The sequence below is a fragment of the Phalacrocorax carbo genome, assembly GCF_963921805.1.
Source record: "Phalacrocorax carbo chromosome W unlocalized genomic scaffold, bPhaCar2.1 SUPER_W_unloc_2, whole genome shotgun sequence".
In the NCBI taxonomy this organism is placed as follows: domain Eukaryota; kingdom Metazoa; phylum Chordata; class Aves; order Suliformes; family Phalacrocoracidae; genus Phalacrocorax; species Phalacrocorax carbo.
Window position 1 is genome coordinate 566,560 of NW_026990253.1, and position 16,733 is coordinate 583,292.

At 50.3% G+C, this 16,733-nt stretch overlaps 1 protein-coding gene across 2 annotated transcripts in view; it reads left to right on the top strand.

Annotated features, from left to right (window-relative positions):
* The window catches only part of LOC135310848 (E3 ubiquitin-protein ligase RNF38-like), a 205,611-nt gene that overhangs the window by 102,975 nt on the left and 85,903 nt on the right, over positions 1-16,733 (top strand). The window lies entirely within an intron of this gene.

Here is a 16,733-nt window from a genome sequence, read left to right on the forward strand (position 1 = left end):
CTCCTCTGTCCTGGGACTTCGAGGTGATCTGCTGAAAGAAAATGGCATCCATCTGCCGCAACTGCAAGGCTGTGGCTGTAACCCAGACAGAAGCACTACAGCCTACCTGTGCTAACATCTCCCCCCAAACAGGCCTCCCAAAGATCGATATAGCTCTCCAGACCTCAGGCTGCATGGAGCTCCAGTATCTAGAAGACCCCCTAGCACCTGAAGGCAGCGGTGGATGTCATAGCTGCACAAGTGTGCCCAGCTGGAAGAGCTCTTCAGACAAGTAGCTATGTAACAAGAGGAGCTCAACAGGCAGCGCAGTATCTGGAACGCGAGCAGGAGGTTGATGCGTGGTATTGTGCACTGTCCCAGGCTGAGCGACAGCCATGCCTTAAGGCTGTGCAAGGGGAAGGTAAGTGGAGTGACTGCATCAGTGGACAAGGGAAGAGCTATGGATGCCATCTTCCTGGACTTCTGTAAGGCCTTTGATATGGTCCCCCACAACATTCTGGACTATAAATTGGAGAGAGGTGGGTTTGACGGATGGACTATTAGGTGGATAAGGAATTGGCTGGATGGCTGCGTCCAAAGACTTTTAGTCAGTGGCTCAATGTCCAAGGGGAAACCAGTAACGAGTGGCGTCCCTCAAAGCTCCATACAGAGACCATTATTATTTAATATCTTCATCAGTGACATCATAGACAGTGGGATAGAGTGCGCCCTCCGCAAGTTTGCAGATGACTCCAGGCTGAGTGGTGCGGTTGACACGCCTGAGGGATGGGATGCTGTTCAGAGAGACCTGGACAAGCTCGAGAAGCAGGCCCATGTGAACCTCAGGCCATGATAGTCTACCATTAGTCTCCACTCTCCATAAGACTTCCGCACTGGCCATATGGGACTTTTAAAGGGTGAGCGAGTCTTGCTGATCACTCCTTGGCTCTCCAGTCAGTGAATGAGCTCATGGATGGGAATTAGGGAGCCTCGGTGGGATATTGCCACTGATGCACCGCCGTGGTAGTGATCGGCACCTGTTTTTCTTTGACCTTCAGCAACCCCGCAACAGAAGGGTCCTCTGAGAGACCGGGCAAGGTAGACAGCTGTTTAATTCCCTCCGTCTCCAAGGCAGCTATACCAAAAGCCCACCTGTAACCTTTTGGGTCCTTGAAATACCCTCTCCTGAGGTAGTCTATGCCAAGGATGCACGGAGCCTCTGGGCCAGTCACGATGGGGTGCTTTTGCTACTCATTCCCGGTTAGGCTCACTTCGGCCTCCAATGCAGTTAGCTCTTGGGATCCCCCTGTCACTCCAGCAATACAGGTAGGTTCTGCCCCTATACACCTTGTGGCATTAGGGTACACTGTGCACTGGTGTCCACTAGAGCCTTATACTCCTGTGTGTCTGATGTGCCAGGCCATCGAATCCATACAGTCCAGTAAACCCGGTTGTCCCCTTCCTCCACCTGGCTGGAGGCGTTGACCCCTCTAGTCCTTGACAGAGTATCCGTTACTCACTTCTTGTAAATGCAAATTGGAAGTCTCTTCATTACGATCAGGAGTAGGATCAGCCCTTCTGCTCTGTCTGGGGAACTGCCCACTGGAGACTGGAGCTGCAATGTTCCTGGAAGAATGTTCCTGAGTGCTTGTTTTTCCTTGCAACTCACGTACCCGTGCCTCTAGGGTCGAGGTAGATTTTTCCATCCCACTTCCTCATGTCCTCTCCGTGGTCATGTAGTTAAAACCACAGGGCAGCCCGTGGTGTGTATCCCCTGTATCCTCCCTCTTGAGCAGAGGGACGCTTACTCCTAATGGCTGAATTACTGGTCCGTACAGGTGGGGAGTAGAGCATGTCCACTTTGAATTGCTGGAACTCCCAAGGCAGTTTTTTTGGAGAGTTTCTCCACAGCCGAGACACAGGTCCATAGGGAGGAAGAGAGACTTTCCTTGTATTGCCGGAGTTGACCAGCCAATTCATCCACCTTTGGTTCCTCTCCGTCTGTCCAGGTCAGTACTGCCAATGAGTTGGCATACGACGATGGTGTGCACCGTACCAACTTCTGCCACATGGGTCGCATGCCCTTGACTTCCTCTGGATCTTTGGATAACTGCTCATTGTCCAGGTCATCACGACTAATTCCTTCAGGTACTGGATACCTCTCTCCATGGTGGTCCACTTCAGAGTGCTTCGATTGCATAGAGCTTAGCAATTGTGATGATAAGGTCGAGTGACAAGGCAGATAGCCTGCTGAGGGTCTGTTATAGCCCACCCAACCAGGATGAAGAGGTAGATGAGGCGTTCTACAAGCAGCTGGTGGAAGTATCACTATCGGTTGCCCTTGTTCTCGTGGGGGACTCCAATTTACCAGATGTCTGCTGGAAATACAACACAGCAGAGAAGAAAGTCTAGAAGGTTCCTGGAGCGTGTGGAAGATGCAGCTGGTAAGTGAGCCTACCAGGGGAGGTGTCTCGCTTGACCTGCTGTTCACAGAGAAGGTCTGGTGGGAGATGTGGCAGTCAGAGGCTGTCTTGGACTTAGCGACCGTGATGTGATTGAGTTCTCGATTCTTGGCGAAGTAAGTAGGGGGGGTCAGCAGAACCACTGCCATGGACTTAGAGAGGGCAGACTTTGGCCTGTTCAGGGCACTGGTTGGGAGAGTCCCTTGGGAGAAAGTCCCAAAGGGCAAAGGAGTCCAGGAAGGCTGGGCACTCTTCAGGAAGGAAGTCTTGCAGGTGCAGGAGCAGACTGTCCCCAAGTGTCGCAAGACAAACCAGCAGGGAAGATGACTGGCCTGGCTGAACAGAGATCTTTTGCTGGCACTCAGGAAAAAAAAAGGAGAGTCTACCACTTTTGGAAGAAGGGGCAGGTGACTCAGGAAGAGTACAGAGACCTCATTAGGTCTTGCAGAGAGAAAATTAGGCAAGCAAAAGCCCAGCTAGAACTCAACCTGGCCACTGCCGTAAGGCATAACAAAAAATGGTTTTTACAAATACATTAATTACAAAAAGAGAACAAAAGACAATCTCCATCCTCTATTGGACGCGGAGGGGAACATCGCCACCGAGGATGAGGAAAAGGCTGAGGTGCTAAATTCCTTCTTTGCCTCGGTCTTTAACTGTCAGACCAGTTATCCCCAGGGTATTCAGTCTCCTGAGCTGGAAGGCATGGACGGGGAGTGGAATAAACCCCCCATAATCCAGGAGGAAGCAGTTTATGACCTGCTGAGCCACCTGGACACTTACAAGTCGTATGGGGCCGGATGGGATCCACCCGAGAGCACTGAGCGAGCTGGCAGAGGAGCTCGCCAAGCCACTCTCCATCATTTATCAGCAGTCCTGGTTACACCGGGGAGGTCCCAGATGACTGGAGGCTTGCCAATGTGGCGCCCATCTACAAGAAGGGCTAGAAGGAAGATCCGGGGAAGTACAGGCCGATCAGTCTGACCTCAGTACCAGGGAAGACTATGGAGTGATACATCCTGAGTGAGCTCACCAGGCAAGTGCAAGACAACCAGGGGATCAGGCCCAGCCAGCAGGGGTTCATGAAAGGCAGGTCCTGCCTGACCAACCTGATCTCCTTCTATGACCAGGTGACTCACCTAGTGGATGAGGGAAAGGCTGTGGATATTACCTACCTGGACTTTAGCAAAGCCTTTGACACTGTCTCCCACAGCATCCTCCTAGAGAAGCTGGCAGCTCATGGCTTGGATGGGTGTACTCTTCTCTGCGCTGGGTTAAAAACTGGCTGGATGGCCGAGCCCAGAGAGTTGTGGTGAATGGAGCTAAATCCAGTTGGCGGCCGTTCACGAGCAGGGTTCCCCAGGTCTTGGTTTTGGGGCCAGTCTTGTTTAATATCTTTATCAGTGATCTGGATGAGGGGATCAAGTGCACCCTCAGTAAGTTTGCAGACAACACCAAGTTGGGCAGGAGTGTTGATCTGCTTGAGGGTAGAAAGGCTCTACAGAGGGACCTGGACAGGCTGGATCGATGGGCCAAGGCCGATTCTATGAGGTTCAACAAGGCCAAGTACCAGGTCCTGCACTTGGGTCACAACAACCCCATGCAACTCTGCAGGCTTGGGGAAGAGTAGCTGGAAAGCTGCCCGGCAGAGAAGTGTGTTGGTTGACAGCCAGCTGAATATGAGCCAGCAGTATGCCAATGGCATCCTGGCTTGTATCAAGAATAGTGTGGCCAGCAGGAGCAGGGAAGTGATCGTGCCCCTGTACTCGGCACTGGTGAGGCCCCACCTTGAATATTGTGTTCAGTTTTGGGCCCCGCACTACAAGAGGGACATTGGGTTGCTGGAGTGTGTCCAGAGAAGGGCAACGAAGCTGGTGAAGGGCCTAGAGAGCAGGTCTTATGAGGAGAAGTTGAGTGAACGGGGGTTGTTTAGTCTGGAGAAGAGGAGGCTGAGGGGAGACCTTATCACTATCTAGTGATAGAACGAGAAGAACTGGCTTCAAGCAGTGTCAGGGGAGGTTTAGACTGGATAGTAGGAAAAAATTCTTCACTGATAGAGTGGTCAGTCATTGGAACAGGCTGCTCAGAGAGGTGGTGGAGTCACCATCCCTGGAGGTGTTCAAAAGACCCGTAGACGTGGCACTTCAGGGCATGGTTTAGGTGACATGGTAGTGTTGGGTTGACGGTTAGACTTGGTGATCCTAGAGGCCCTTCCAACCTTAATGATTCTATGATTCTATGATTCTATTCTATGACCGAGTGCACCTCCAGAAAGTTTGTTGACAACACCAACCACCAGCGGTTGACACGCTGGAGGGATGGGATGCCATCCAGAGGGACCTTGACAGTCTTGAGAGGTGAGCCCATGCGAACATCATGAAGTTCAACAAGGCCAAGTGCACATGGGTCCTGCACATGGGTCAGGGCAATCCCAAGCACAAATACAGGCTGGGCACAGAATGGATCGAGAGCGGCCCTGAAGAGAAGGACTTGGGGGTACTGGTGGATGAAAAGCTCAACATGACCTGGCAGCGTGTGCTTGCAGCCCAGAAGGCCAACTGTATCCTGGGCTGCATCAAAAGAAGCGTGGCCAGCAGGTCGAGGGAGGTGATTCTGCCCCTCTACTCCGCTCTGGTGAGACCCCACCTGGAGTACTTGATTCAGCTCTAGGGCCCCCAACATACAAAGGACATGGAACTGTTGGAATGAGTCCAGAGGATGGCCACGAAAATGATCCGAGGGCTTGAGCACCTCTCCTATGAGGAGAATTGGGGTTGTTCAGCCTGGAGAAGAGAATGCTCCAGAAAGACCTTATTGCAGCCTTCCAGTACCTGAAGGGAGCCTACGAGAAAGCTGGAGAGGGACTTTTTACAAGGGTATTGTCGTGGTTTAGCCGGCAGCTCAGCCCCACACAGTCGCTCGCTCACTCCCCCACCGGTAGATGGGGGAGAGAATCAGAAGGGTAACGCTCGTGGGTTGGGAGAAGAACAGTTTAATAATTAAAATTAAAAGAAACAACAGTAGAAATGCAATGTAAAGGAGAACAATGAGAGACGCAAAGCCCCGGGGGAGGGGGGAAGGGAGGGGAGAGGGGGAACGAACCACCGAAACAAACCGCACGCGACGCAGCCGCTCACTGCCCGCTGACCCGACGCCGCGCCACTCCCGAGCCACAAACTGCCCCCCCTCAATATACTGGTCATGGTGTCACATGGTATGGAATGAACATGCCATTGGCCAGTCGGGGTCAGCCGTCCCCACCATGGCCCTGCCCCTCCCAGCCCCCGCCACCACTCGGCAGATCGTGGGAAGCTGGAAAAGGCAGCGGACCCCCACAGTGAGGAGAATTAATCCCTTCTCAGCCAAAACCAGCACATTCTCCACCCCTTATTCCATACCATTTACACCATGCCCAGGTCCCATACCATCCAATACAAGGGTGCCAACCACCACCCCTCCCCTTCCCATCCTTTAACATAATACACAGGCATCATTCCCTTAGTTCATGGACCTTCCTTGTAAAATGTCCATTAAAATCTCCATTGAGTTCACCCAGTCCGTGACTCTGGGCTGCATCTGTCGTATCAGGCTTTCAGGGTGGGAGAGATGGTGCGTGTTGTGTTGGGTTGCTGCATACCGAGTCAGTCATTGTTCCATCACTGCTGCACGTCTTGTTTCACAATTTATCTTCCATGGGTTAGGAGGCTCGTACTCTGATATCATTGATACAAGACAGAGACGACACACAATATTATATAGCAGTTTGCATTGTGCCATTCAGTTCATTCACTGTTTTTGCCCAAAATCAAATCCCCTTGAGGCGCGCATCGGATTTGTCCATCCCCCAGCATCACCCACCAAGTGCACCCAGGTCCTCGAGCAAAAGCAATCCCACGAATGGGTTTGCCTTTGCCGGAGGCAGGAAGAACCCAGACTGTTTTGCCCAGCATACTTTTTGCATGCACTACAGGGACTCTACCCCCTTCCACAGTATGTAGGATTTCTAACTGGGCAGGGCCAGCTCGGCTGGCAGATCCCCTCGTGTTGACTAACCAGGTGGCTTTTGCTAAATGTGTATCCCAGTGCTTGAATGTTCCACCCCCCATTGCTCTCAGTGTAGTTTTTAACAGTCCATTGTACCGTTCAATTTTCCCAGAGGCTAGCGCATGATAGGGAATCTGATATACCCACTCAGTACCATGCTCTTTGGCCCAGCTGTCTATGAGATTATTTCGGAAATGAGTCCCGTTGTCTGACTCAATTCTCTCTGGGGTGCCATGTCGCCACAGAACTTGTTTTTCAAGACCCAGGATAGTGTTCCGGGCAGTGGCGTGGGGGACAGGATATGTTTCCAGCCAGCCAGTCGTTGTTTCTACCATTGTAAGCACATAGCGCTGGCCTTGATGGGTTTGTGGGAGTGTGATATAGTCAATTTGCCAGGCCTCCCCACGTTTATATTTCAGCCATCGTCCCCCATACCAGAGAGGCTTTACCCGCTTCACTTGCTTGATTGCAGCGCATGTTTCACTTTTGTGGATAGCCTGTGCAATAACGGCCATGGTCAAGTCCACCCCTCGATCACGACCCCACCTGTATGTTGTATCTCTCCCTTGATGGCCTGAGGTGTCATGGGCCCACCGAGCTAGAAATACTTCAGCCTTATGTTGCCAGTCCAGATCCACCTCAGCCACTTCAATCTTAGCAGCCTGATCCACCTGCTGGTTGTTCCGATGTTCTTCAGTGGCCCGACTCTTGGGGACGTGAGCATCCACATGACGTACTTTCACAACCAGGTTCTCTACACGGGCAGCAATACCTTGCCAGAAAGTGGCAGCCCAGATGGGTTTGCCTATGCGCTGCCAGTTGCTTTGCTTCCACTGCTGTAACCAGCCCCACAGGGCATTTGCCACCATCCAGGAGTCAGTATAAAGATAGAGCACTGGCCACTTTTCCCGTTCAGCAGTGTCTAAGGGCAGCTGGATGGCCTTTACCTCTGCAAACTGGCTCAATTCACCTTCTCCTTCAGCAGTTTCTGCTACTTGTCTTGTAGGACTCCATACAGCAGCCTTCCATCTCCGATGCTGTCCCACAAGACAACAGGACCCATCAGTGAACAGGGCATACTGCTTCTCATCTTCTGGCAGTTTGTTATAGAGTGGGGCTTCTTCAGCACATGTCACCTCCTCCTCTGGTGATAATACAAAATCTTGGCCTTCTGGCCAGTCCATGATCACTTCCAAGATTCCTGGGCGACTGGGGTTTCCTACTCGAGCCCGCTGGGTGATCAGTGCAACCCATTTACTCCACATAGCATCAGTTGCATGGTGTGTAGAGGGGACATTTCCTTTGAACATCCAGCCCAACACTGGCAGTTGGGGTGCCAGGAGCAACTGTGCCTCAGTACCAACCACTTCTAAAGCAGCTCAATCCCCTTCATATGCTGCCAATATCTCTTTTTCAGTTGGAGTATAGCAGGCTTCGGACCCTCTGTATCCCCGACTCCAAAACCCTAGGCGTCGACCTCGAGTCTCCCCTGGTGCTTTCTGCCAGAGGCCCCAGGTAGGGCCATTCTCCCCGGTTGCCGTGTAGAGCACATTTTTTACATCTTTTCCTGCTAGGACCAGCCCAAGAGCTACTGCATGGACTATTTCCTGTTTAATCTGTTCAAAGGCTTGTCGTTGCTCAGGGCCCCATTTGAAATCTTTCTTCTTCTGGGTCACTTGATAGAGAGGGCTTACGATCGTAATGTAATTTGGAATAGGCATTCTCCAAAAACCCAGAACGCCCAAGAAGGCTTGTGTTTCCTTTTTGCTAGTTGGTGGAGACATGGCTGCTATTTTGTTGATCACATCCATTGGAATCTGACGACGTCCATCTTGCCATTTGATTCCTAAGAACTGGATCTCTTGTGCGGGTCCCTTGACCTTACTTTGTTTTATGGCAAAACCAGCTTTCAGAAGGATTTGGACTATTTTCTCTCCTTTCTCAAAAACTTCTTCCGCTGTGTTGCCCCACACGATGATGTCATCAACGTATTGAAGGTGTTCTGGAGCTTCTCCCTGTTCCAGTACAGTCTGAATCAGTCCATGGCAAATGGTAGGACTGTGTTTCCCCGCAAGGGCAGTCGATTCCAGGTGTACTGGACGCCCCTCCAAGGGAAAGCAAACTGTGGCCTGCGCTCTGCTGCCAGAGGAATTGAGAGGAATGCATTAGCGATATCAATTGTGGCATACCACTTGGCTGCCTTTGACTCCAGTTCATACTAAAGTTCTAGCATGTGTGGCACAGCAGCACTCAGTGGCGGAGTGACTTCGTTCAGGCCACGGTAGTCTACTGTTAGCCTCCACTCTCCATTAGCCTTCCACAATGGCCCATATGGGACTGTTAAAGGGCGTGTAGGTCTTACTGATGACTCCTTGGCTCGCCAGTCGATGAATGAGCCCATGGATGGGAATCAGGGAGTCTCTGTTGGGGCGGTATTGCCGCCGGTGCACTGTTGTGGTGGCAATCAGCACCTGTTGTTCTTCGACCTTCAGCAACCCCACAACAGAAGGATCCTTCGAGAGGCCAGGCAAGGTAGACAGCTGTTTAGTTTCCTCCGTCTCCAAGGCAGCTACACCAAAAGCCCACCTGTACCCTTTTGGGTCCTTGAAATATCCTCTCCTGAGGTAGTCTATGCCAAGGATGCACGGAGCCTCTGGGCCAGTCACAATGGGGTGCTTTTGCCACTCATTCCTAGTTAGACTCACTTTTGCCTCCAATACAGTTAGCTCTTGGGATCCCCCTGTCACTCCAGCAATGCTAATGCGTTCTGCCCCTATATAGTTTAATGGCATTAAGGTACACTGGTGTCCACTAAAGCTTTATACTCCTGTGGGTCGGATGTGCCAGGCCATCGGATCCACACAGTCCAGTAAGCCTGGTTATCCCTTTCCTCCACCCGGCTGGAGGCAGGGCCCCTCTAGTCTTGATCATGGCATTCACAACTCACTTCCTGTAAAAGTGAATCAGGAGTCCCTCTATTACACTTAGAAATAAAATCTGCGCTTCTACTCCTCTGTCTGGGGACTTGCTCACTGGAAACTGGAGCAGCAGCTTTCCTGGAAGAGCCTCCCTGAGTGACTGTTCTTCCTTGCAGTTCATGCACTCGTGCCTGTAGGGTCGAGGTAGGCTTGCCATCCCACCTCATCATGCCCTCTCCGTGGTCACGAAGGTAGAACCATAGGGTGGCCCGTGGTGTGTATCCCCTCCTTTGAGCCAAAGGACGCTTATTCCTAACAGCTGAGACACTACTCTGTCGAGGTGGGGAGCAGGACATATCTTCTTTGAGTTGCTGGACCTCTTGGGATAGTTTCTCCACAGCAGAGACAAGCGAGGAAGAGATATTTGTTTTGTAATCCCGGAGTCTATCAATCACCTCCGCCACCGTTGGTGTCTCGTCATCTTTCCAGGACATTACTGCCAATGAGTTTGCATGAGAAGATGGTGCGCTCCGTACAAACTTCTGCCGCATGGGTCGTGTGCACTCGGCTTCATCTGGATCTTTGGATGACCGTTGATCATCCAGGACACCATAAATCACCTCAAGCACAGCTAATTGCCTTAGATACTGGATGCCTTTCTCCATAGTTGTCCATTTTTCTAGGTGATATGTAACATCTTCTTTAAAGGGATACCTTTCCTTCACTCCAGACAGGAGTCGCCTCCAGAGGCTGAGGGCTTGTATTTTTTTCCCAATTGCTTTGTCAACACCCCCTTCCCCAGAAAGGCATCCCAATTGTTTGGCTTCTTTTCCCTCTAATTCCAGGCTACTGGCCCCGTTATCACAGCATTGGAGCAGCCAGGTGACAATGTGTTCACCTGAACGATGGCTGAAATCTTTTTGCATATCTCACAACTCGCTCAAGGACTGGGATTGGGTGGTCTCCGTTTCAATTATGACTTCTTCCTCCTCTCCCCGTGATGGCCCTGGTTCTTCATCATCCCATTCTAAACGAGTTGACATCCACTTCCAATATTTCATCTTGTGTATGGGGGCAACTGATACTGGTACGTGTATATTCTCTGAGCCAGCTCCAGTACTTGTTGTGGGGGTTTGAGTGGCTGCAGTGCCTGTTGTCAGGGCTGGAGTGACTACAGTGCCAGTCACTTTGCATTTCAATCCAGAGACATTCTCTTCCCCTTCGGAGCACTGAATACTGTTGAGTAGGGCTCAGTATGCATGGGCCAGGCCCCAGCATGTTGCAGTTATCTGTGTCTCTCTGGAGTTCCCAGCATAACGACATACTTTCTCCAAATATTCTACTAGTTTTTTAGGATTCTGCACTTGTTCGGGGGTGAAACTCCAAAACACTGGGGGTGCCCACTGCCCTAGGTATTTGCCCATGCTATCCCACATGCCCTGCCACTCCTAACTATCAAGCCTCGGGGCAGATTTCTGGTTAATATTCTTAAGTTGCTTAGTCAAAACCAATACAACATGCCCAAAAACTAACAATAAGTGCACCTTAACCACCCAAGGATGTTCAAGATACAAAAAGGTTGTTGTAACAGAGGCAGAGACATCATAGAACAAAGTTGCAAAGGTATTATTCTGTATTTCCTCCATATAAAATCTCTCAGAGGAGGAGGTATAATTGCTAATTGCCTCAACAAGGTGGTATCCAGAGTACAGTAACGGTTTCAAAAAAAAACCCCAAATACCAGATAAAGCTGAAAACGAATGTTTGTATAACAAATCTCTTAGGCAAAACGTTATTAATGACAGCAGAACACAGCACACTAAACAAACCAACACCAATCTTTAACACCAACTGCAAAAAGGACAACATGGTGCTGTGACCAGCAGCAGTTATTATCTCCAACCCTTGAGCCCCACGTTGGGCGCCAAAAAGACTGTCGTGGTTTAGCCGGCAGCTCAGCCCCACACAGTCGCTCGCTCACTCCCCCACCGGTAGATGGGGGAGAGAATCAGAAGGGTAACGCTCGTGGGTTGGGAGAAGAACAGTTTAATAATTAAAATTAAAAGAAACAACAACAGAAATGCAATGGAAAGGAGAACAACGAGAGGTGCAAAGCCCCGGGGGAGGGGGGAAGGGAGGGGAGAGGTGGAACGAACCACCAAAACAAACCGCATGTGACGCAGCCGCTCACCGCCCGCCGACCCGACACCGCGCCACTCCCGAGCCACAAACTGCCCCCCCTCAGTATACTGGTCATGGTGTCACATGGTATGGAATGAACATGCCATTGGCCAGTCGGGGTCAGCAGCCCCCACCATGGCCCTGCCCCTCCCAGCCCCCCCCCCCCCCCCCCCCCCCCCCCCCCCCCCCCCCCCCCCCCGCCACATGGCAGAGCACAGGATGCTGGAAAAGGCAGCGGACCCCCACAGTGAGGAGAATTAACCCCTTCTCAGCCAAAACCAGCACAGGCATGCAGTGATAGGACAAGGGGTAATTGCTTTAATCTCAAAGAGGGTAGATTTAGATTAGATATAAGGAAGAAATTCTTCACTGTGAGGGTGGTGAGGCACTGGAACAGGTTGCTCAGAGAAGTTGTGGATGCCCCATCCCTGGAAGTATTCAGGGACAGGTTGGATGGGGCTTTAAGCAGCCTGGTCTAGTGGAAGGTGTCCCTGCCCATGGCAGGGGGGTTGGAACTAGATGATCTTTAAGGTCCCTTCCAACCCAAACCATTCTATGATTCTATATAACACCTTCCTTGAAGGCATACCTGTCCTTCATGCCTGACAGGAGTCGGTGCCAGAGGCTGAGGACTTGTGGCACTTTTCCTTGTGGCTTTGTCAATGACCCTTTCTCTAGAAAGGGAACCCAGCTGCTTGGCTTCCCTACCCTCTAATTCCAGGCTACTGGCCCCGTTATCCCAGCATCAGAGCAGCCAGATGACAATGTGCTTGCCTGGACGACAGCTGAAATCTTTTTGCATATCTCGCAGCTCACTCAGGGATATGGATCGGGTGGTTGCTGCCTCGTTTATGAGTTCAGCCTCTTCCTCCTCCTCTTCTCGTGATGGCCCTGCTTTGGAGTAGCCTGCCTTGTCCACTCCTTCCTCCTGCTCCCTCTTAGAATGAGCTTCTTTGTCCCTTACTAAACAAGCTGACTTTTGCATCCAAACATTTCTTCTTGTGTATAGGGACGACTGATACCAGCACGGGTTTGTTCTCTGGTTCAGCTGTAGTGCCTGTCACGAGAGTTTGAGTAGCAGCAGTGCCCCTCGTGCGGGTTGGAGTAGCCACAATGCCTGTCATGGGGTTTGGAGTAGCTTTAGTATCTTTTGCTGGAGTTGGAGTAGCCACAATGCCTGTCACTTTTTCGTCAGATCCAGAGGCCTTCTCTTCCCCTTGAGGGTGCTGAATACTGTTGAACAGGGCCCGGTAGGCATGGGCCAGGCCCCAGCACATTGCAGTGATTTCTGTCTCTCTGTAATTGCCAGGGTGACCACATACTTTATCCAAATATACTACTAATTTTTCAGGATTCTGCACTTGTTCATGGGTGAGGTTCCAAAACACTGGAGGTGCCCACTGCCCTAGGTACTTGCCCATACTATCCCACATACCCTGCCACCCATAACTATCGAGCCTTGGGGCAGATCTCTGGGTGGTATTCTTAAATAGTTGTTTAACCTTAAATAAGACCTGAAACACATTCAGGCAATTCCCAAGCACAAATACAGGCTGGGCAGAGAATGGATTGAAAGTAGCACTGAGGAGAAGGACTTGGGGGTACTGGTTGATGAAAAACTGGACGTGAGCTGGAAACATGCACTTACAGTCCAGAAAGCCAACTGTATCCTGGCTTCATAAAGGGAAGTGTGGCCAGCATGTCGAGGGAGGTGATTCTGCCCCTCTGCTCTGCTCTGGTGAGACTCCACCTGGAGTACTGCATCCAGCTCTGGAGCCCTCAACACAGGAAGGACATGGACCTGTGGGAGCAGTCCAGAGGAGGCCTACAAAAATGGTCAGAGGGATGGAACAGCTCTGCTATGAAGAAAGGTTGAGAGAGTTGGGGTTGTTCAGCCTGGAGAAGGGAAGGCTCTGGGGACACCTTATTGTGGCCTTTCCACATATAAAGGGGGCTTATAAGAAAGTCAGACAGAGACTTTTTGCTAGGGCCTGTAGCTATAGGACAAGGGGTAATGGTTTTAAACTAAAGGAGGATAGATTCAGACTAGATATAAGGAAGAAATTTTTTACAGTGATGGTGGTGAATCACTGGGACAGGTTGCCCAGGGAGGTGGTAAATGCCCCATCCCTGGAAACATTCAAGGTCCAGTTGAAAGGGGTTCTGAGCAACCTGATCCAGTTGAATATTACCCTGCTCATTGCAGGGGGCATTGGACTTGATGACCTTGAAAGGTCCCTTCCAACCCAAACCATTCTACGATTCTATGAAGTTAAACCTGAATTCAACCTTAAGCTGACTGACACAAGTAACTCACAAGATGAAGGAGACTGGACATTTGTCTCTGCTTGTGGTAGAAGGAACAACCTTCCCCAATCCTCTGAAGCGCCCCTGCGTAAGAGACACAACGCTCTAGGGTTGGAGTTTGAAGAGCACATGAGTAGTGGACAGGATCCAGGAAAATCCAACAATGCAAAGTTGATCCAACCACCCACCCACCTTAGAACCAGTGCCACCAGAAAAGTACGTAAAGTATTAGTAATTTAAGATTCCTCAATGATGAAGCACCCATTTGCCATCCAGACAGCTTCTCTAGCAAAGTTTGCTGAGTACCAGGAGCTTGCATTCGTGACATCCCTGAGATGCTGCTGAGCCTGGTGATCCCTACAGCTTATCATCCACTCCTACTATTCCACATAGGGTCTAATGATACTGCAATGAGGCAACTTAGAACCATCAAAAGAGACTATATGACCCTTGGAGCAATGTTAAAAGGATCAGAAGCACAAGCGGTGTTCTCTATCCTCCCAGTCGGAGGAAGGGGTTCAGGAAGGAGGAGATGAATTGAAGAGGTGAATGCCTGGCTGTGTGGCTGGTGTCATACTTGAGATTTTGGCTTCTATGATCATGGATCTACTTTTGAGAAGCTGGGTCTGCTGGGAGCTGATGGGATTCACCTGACCAAGTGGGGCAAGAAGGTCTTCGACAACAAGCTGACTAGACTTATAAGGAGAGCTTTAAAATAGATATATTGGGGGAAGGGGATGGAGTTTTGAATAACAGAGAAGAGCCAAAGGCTGCTGATGCATTAGGAACAAACAGGGAAATGCCCAAGAAATGTCCTAAAGGAATTAAGGCTTGTTCCTCCAAAAAGAGGACACAGTCAACAGCCTAACTAAAAGTGCCTCTATACCAATGCATGCAGCATAGGTAACAAGCAGGAGGAGTTGGAAGCCATTGTGCAGCTAGAAAGCTATGATATAATCACAATCAGTGAAACTTGGTGGGATGAATCACCCAACTGGAGCACTGCAAACAACAGATATAGACTGTTCAGAAGGGACAGGGAAGGAAGGGGGGTGGGGTGGGGTTGTCCTCTATGTAAAAAAAATGGATTGACTGCAGGCAGCTGTGTCTGAAAAACAGAGATGAACAGGTTGAGAGCTTCTGGGTAAAAATTAGAGACCAAGCCAACAAAGGAAACCTTGTTGCTGGTGTTTACTACAGGCTGCCCGATCAAGGGGAGCCTGTTGAAGAAGCATTCTTACTTGAACTATGGAAAGCATCATGCTTGCAGGTTCTGATCCAGCATGGGGACTTCAATCACCCTGACACCTCCCAGAAAAGTAGCACAGCAAGCTATTGGAGTGCACTGAGGAGAATTTCTTAATCCAGGTAATAGACAGCCCAACCACCAGAGAAGTGTTACTAGACCTGTTGCTCACCAAAGCAAAGGCACTTATTGGAGGGGTCAAGATTGGTAGCAGCCTCAGCTGCAGTGATGATGCCCTGGTGGAATTCACAGTCCTGAGGGATATGGGCCAGCTGAAGAGTAAAGTCAAGCCCCTGAATTTTAGGAAAGCAAACTTTCAGTTGTTTAAGGAATTAGTGGATGGGACTCCCTGGGAAACTACCCTCAGGTACAAAGAAGGTGAACAGAACTGGCAGGTCTTTAAGGACATTTTTCTTAGAGCGCAAGAGCTCTCAATTCCCATGTGCAAGAAATCAGGCAAGGAAGGCAGAAGACCAGCATGGCTAATGTGCTGGTTTTGGCTAGGATAGAGTTAATTCTCTTCACTGTAGCTGGTAAAGTGCCGATGGCACATTGATTCTTTAGTTGCTGTTAAGTAGTGGCTAAGTGTTGCCAAGTAGTGCCTATACTAGTTAGGGACCTTTCCAGCTTCCCATGCTCTGCCACATGGGCAAGAGGCTTGGAGGGGCAGGGCCACAGCCAAGACAGCTGGCCCAAACTGTTCAATGGGATATTCCATACCATGTGATGCCATGACCAGTATATTAACTGGGGGAGTTGGTGCGCGGCGGAGGCGGTTGCAGCTCGGAGACTGGTGGCGTCAGGTCAGCGGGTGGTGAGCGGCTGCATCATGTGCTGTTTGTTTTGGTTGTTCGTTCCCCCTACCCTGCCTTGGGATTCGCTTCTTCTCTCATTACTTTCCATTTCATCGCATTATTATTGTTGTTGTTATTATTGTTTGGTTTTAATTATTAAACTGTTCTTATCTCAACCCACAAGCTTCACCCTTCTGATTCTCTCCCCCATCCTGCTGGTGGGGGGGTGAGCGAGCGGCTGTGTGGGGCTGAGCTGCCGGCTGAACCACGACACTGAGTAAGGACTGCCTGGTGAAACTAAAGTGTAAGCAGGAAATGCATAGGCAGTGGAAAAAAGGACATGTATCCTGGGAAGAATATAGGGATGCTGCCAGGGTATGTAGAGATGGGATCAGGAAAGCTAAGGCACAGCTGGAGCTGAATTTGGCAAGAGATGCAAAGAATAAGGAGGGCTTCTACAGACAGAAGAAAACGTCCCCTCATGAGAAATAAGAAAGAAGAACTAGTGACAACCGGTATGGAGAAGGCTGAGATGCCCAACATTATTTTTGCCTCAGTTTTCAATGGTAATCTTTCTTCCCACATCACTTGAGTCCCTAAACCTCAAGGCAGGGACTGGGGAAATGAAGTCCTTCCCCTCAGAAGAGAAGATCGGGTTTGAGACCACCTGAGGAACTCGAACATACACAAGTCCATTGGACCTGACAAGATGCATCTCAGGGTCCTGAGGAAATTGCCAAGCCTCTCTCCACCATATTTCAAAAGTTGTGGCAGTCAGGCAAAGTCCCCAGTGACTGGAAAA